This window comes from Piliocolobus tephrosceles, chromosome 12 (assembly GCF_002776525.5).
Source record: "Piliocolobus tephrosceles isolate RC106 chromosome 12, ASM277652v3, whole genome shotgun sequence".
In the NCBI taxonomy this organism is placed as follows: Eukaryota; Metazoa; Chordata; class Mammalia; order Primates; family Cercopithecidae; genus Piliocolobus; species Piliocolobus tephrosceles.
Genome location: NC_045445.1, coordinates 19,207,359 through 19,212,597, shown reverse-complemented (window position 1 = coordinate 19,212,597; position 5,239 = coordinate 19,207,359).

The window sequence follows — 5,239 nt, the reverse complement described above, 5'->3', positions numbered from 1 at the left end:
ATGACCACAGAACACCTTCTCAAGCAGGTGATGAGGGTCAAGTAATGAATTTTTATGAAAATTCAAATGAGCCATGTTCCATTTCTTGTGTGACAATGTTCAGAGCTGTGTGGATATGCTCTTCAGTGAAATAGTGAAAATTATTTTAAGAAACAACCATTTCGTTTCTGGAAATTTTCTTAAGGGCATACAACAAATGAATACACATTTAGCCAAGAAAAACTAACACTCAATAAAAACAGCAAGAGTCTGTAGCATTTGAAACATAATCCTTTCCCTTCTTCCTTCCAGCCTATGTGATGTAAACTCCACTGCATGTAGGTACAGCCAAAAACACAGGAATCATTCTGCCCCAGCTCCCATTCAGAGAGATATATCATCTTCCCACTATAGGCAGGACATTAGCATTCCTCATCCTGCACTCAAATATCTATTGTAGAGGTGTAGAGGCTAAGATCTGTGTAAGTGTGGCAGAGAGGTAGGGGCTTCCTTCTGCCCATCCTCTACTCATGGAACAGAGGCTCTAGCTGAGGTGCAGCATGTTGACAATATTAGAGCCCCAATCATCTTTCCTCTGGCTTGTAAGGTAGAGATTCCATACCAGGAGAGGCAAGACCAGAAGATCCAAGGCTCCTGCCCTCCCCCACCCTCAATAGGCACCCAGCATCTGAAGTAGGGATGTCACTCAGAGGTATACCACAGTTTCTGTCCACAGTTCCAAAGCTTTGACACAGAGACTAGAGAAGAAAGAATAAAAAAAATGAACAAAGCTTCAGAAAAACGTGGAACAATATTAAACACACCAGTGTACTCCAACAGGAGTGCTAGAAAAAGAGTAGACAGAGGGGCAGAACATTTTTTTAAATGGCTGACAACTTCTCAACTATAACAAGCATTAAACTATATATCCAAGAATCTCAGTAAACTGTGAGTAGGATAAACACAAAGAGATCCATAAAGAGACACATTATAGTAGCAATGCTGAAAGCCGAAGGCAAGGAGAACATCTATAAAGCAGCAAGAGGAAAACAATTTGTGTACTTACAGAGGAACCCCAATAAGAGTAACAGCTAACTTCTCATCAGAAAAAATGGAGGCCAGAATGCAGTGAGTAACTTATTCAAAGTGTTGAAAGAAAAAAAAAAAAATCTGTCATCCAAGAATCTTATATCCAGCAAAGCTATCTTTCAAGAATGAAGGTAAAATAAAGACATCCCCATATCAAAAAAAGAAAAAAAAAACTATGAAAATTTGATGCTACCAGACATACTTTACTGAAATACTAAAGGGATTTCTTCAAGCTGAAAGCAATTGACTTTAGATGGAATTCAAATCCACAGGAGAAACAAAGAGCACTGTTAAACATAACTATATAATTATAAAATATAGTATAAACACATATTCTCCTCTTAACTGACTTAAAAAGAAATTATAGAAAAAATATGGATATAATTGTATGATTGGACCTATAACATATAGAAATGTGGTATATTTGCCAAATAACAAAACAAGGAGGTAGATGGGACAAAGTTCAATTTGGCTAAGATGATGACGCCAGAAGGTAAATAGAATCCTTTGGAAATAATGAAGCAAACAAAAAATGGTAAATCCGGTTAATATAACAAAGGCTAAAAATATATACTTACTCTCATTTTCTTCTCAGCTTTAAAAAAATACATAAAATTACATGAAGTTATAATTATAACAATGTAATTTTGGGTTTCTGACACACCTAGATTTAATATGTATAACATTAATACCACCAACAGGAGGGAAATTGTATAGAGCTATATAGAAGTAACATTACTCTATTTCACTGAAATTAATATAGTATAAATATCAAGCATATTTTTGTTTGTTTGTTTGTTTTGTTTTTGAGGTGGAGGCTTGCACTGTTGCCCAGGCTGGATTGCAGTGGTGCAATCTTGGCTCATTGCAACCTCTGCCTCCCCTCCCAGGCTCAGACAATGCTCCTGCATCAGCCTCCTGAGTAAGTGGGATTACAGGCACATGCCACCATGTTCAGTCAATTTTTTGTGTTTTTAGTAGAGACAGGGTTTCACCATATTGGGCAGGCTGGTCTAGAACTCCTGACCTCAAGTGATCCACCGGCCTTGGCCTCCCAGAGTATTGGGATTACAGGCACAAACCACCATGCCTGGCCTGAGGCAGATTTTGACAAGTTAAAATGCATATAATAAACCCTAGAACAAAAACAAAGGAAATGCCTGAAAAATATAGAGAAAAAATAATTAATTAAGTTAAAACATTAATTAGAAAATATTCACTTAATGCAAAAGAAAATGGTCAGGAAGGAATGGAAGAACAAATGACATGAAACATACAGAAAACAGAATGTAAAATGGCAGGTACAAACCTAAGTATATCAATAATAACATTAAATGTTAATGGATTAAACAATGTAATAAAAAGTAGAGATTGTCAGACTTCATTTTAAAAAAACCCAACCATATCCTGTCTATAAGAGACATACTTCAGATTCAAAGATACAAGTAGGTTTAAAGTTAAAGGATGGAAACATATGTATTGCAAATAACCATAAGAAAGCTTTACTGGCTATTACTAATATCAGATAAAATAGAGTTTAAAACATTAAAATGTTAGTAGAGATAAAGCTGGGCATTTTATCATCATAAAAAGTTCAATACATCAGGAAAATATAGCAATTATATACATTGACACATCCAACAAGACAGCCCCAAAATACATGAAGTGAATGCTGACAAAAATAAAGGGAGAAATAGACAATTAGATAAAGATTCATGTCAGTGCTTAATGCAAAATACATTCACCTCATCCCAATTTCCCAAATGGTCTCCTCCAATTACAGTATCAATTCAAATGTTAAAAACTCATCTAAATTTCATCAACTAAAAATCCCAAATCTCATCATCTAAACCAGATATGGGTGAGACTCTGGGGATGATCCATTTTGGGGCAAAATTTCTTTCCACGTGTGACCCTGTGAAACTTCCCATTGGCTTCCAAAATACAATGGTGGGACAAACCTAAGAAAGCATTTAAAGACATTCCCACTTAAAAAGGGAGAGAATGAAAGGAAAAAAGAAGTACCATTTCCAAACAATTTCAAAATCCAGCCAAACTCCATTTGATGTCCATCAGTGACAGACTGGATTAAGAAAATGTGGCACATATACACCATGGAATACTATGCAGCCATAAAAAGGGATGAGTTTGTGTCCTTTGTAGGGACATGGATGCAGCTGGAAACCATCATTCTAAGCAAACTATCACAAGAACAGAAAACCAAATACCGCATGTTCTCACTCATAGGTGGGAATTGAACAATGAGATCACTTGGACACAGGAAGGGGAACATCACACACCAGGTCCTATTGTGGAGAGGGGAGGGGAGGGATATCATTAGGAGAGGTACCTAATGCAAATGACGAGTTAATGGGTGCAGTGCACCAACATGGCACATGTATACCTATGTAACTAGATTAGTGTTTTATCATAACTGAGTACAATAGCCTAGCCAAGTTGACACATAAAACTAGCCATCACCAGCATCTTCTTCCATTCTATTTTGAAGTACTCAAAAATTATGCCTAAAAAATGACAATTGAAAAATTAATTCCTGAAGAACATAACTATCCTCAGACTCCTGATATACTGGAGAAAGGACAGCTATTTTCAAGGCCAATGTTCATGTTCTGTAAGACTGTCAGTACAAAAGTTACTGATTCTTTCCATGTGACAAAGTCATTATACATGATGATCAGGCTTACAGACATGTATGCACTGCAACATAAATGTTATACATGTGCAATTAACATTAAAAGAAAATTGCACCATGACAGCACTTGCAAAGTTCCGGGTATGCTGAGTGTGGTCTAGATGTGAGGACTGGGTACAGCTGAAGCACAGAGCCCAGGCCAGGGACCCCTCTTGGCCAGACCCATGTGAAATTCCACACAAAGGTTAAGTATAGTACTCATTAAAGTCATCATACAGAATTTCCGCAATACCTGCAGAAACATCCATGAGGCTGGTGCCCATGTCATTGTCTGTAGAATCCTATAATATGGCCTTGGATGTGCAAAAGTATTTTAAAATATGGTAGCCTAGCCCAGGTGCATGTAGCAAGGAAGTCTGTAGACTTGATCAAGAGGTTGATGATCAAGATCCTTGTGGAAAGAGAATCTCCCCAGACTTGCTTGTGCTAGCCTTGAGCATGATAGGCCAGTTATACTATATTGCTTCTTTCCTCACACTCCATTTTCCTCTCCCTTGGTAGCTTCTGTTTGGTCTGGCTTTATATTGGAATGGGCTAGCCCTGAGATATTCCTCTCTCCTTCTCCCATGTCTAGATAAGACTTAGTATAAGTCCAAGCCAGAGGAGGACTCTGCTGTTTGTGAGAGTGTCTAAACTGCAGTGGCTTTTGTATAAGTCATTCTTTCATCTATGCTGGTGGCCCTGCCAAGGGTATTTGGGAAGTGTCAGTAATTTATAACATGTTCTGACCTTTGGAATACACTTCTGTTTGTTTTCCCTGTGTGTTAAAAAATAAATAAGCAGACTAAAATAAATGCATTTTTACCAGATTTTAAAATGGTGACTTTGGCTCTTGGGAGTATCTTCTTATTTTTTTAGAAATTTTAATGTAATTTAAATAGCAATTATTGGAGATTTAGTGATAATGAATAAGAGAAGAAGCCCTAAAATAAATTCTGACTAGTTATCTCTATTGGTTAGAAAGGTCTGATGTTCCTTTTCTTATTAGACATATAAAAATATTTAAAAATTTTAAAAACTGTCTTTGAGCATCTAACATGTATACACAGTACTTTTAGGAGACATAAAGATGAATAAGAGAAACTTCCTTTTAAATTTAGTTAAAGGCCAGGTGTGGTGGCTCATGCCTGTAATCCTAGCACATTGGGAAACTGATGGATTGCCTGAGTCCAGGAGTTCAAGACCAGTCTGAATAATATAGTGAGACCTTGTCTCTACGAAACATAAAAAAACTTAGCCAGGCATTGTGGCATGTGCCTGTAGTTCCAGCTACTCGGGAGGCTGAGTTGGGAGGATGGCTTGAGCCTGGGAGGCAGAGGTTGCAGTGAGCCAAGATCATGCCTCTGCACTGCAGCCTGGGCAACAAAGTGAGACTCTGTCTCTAAAAGAGTAATAATAATAATTAATAATAAACAAAAAATAAAATAAAAATAAATTTAGCTTGAAAAAGAATAGGAT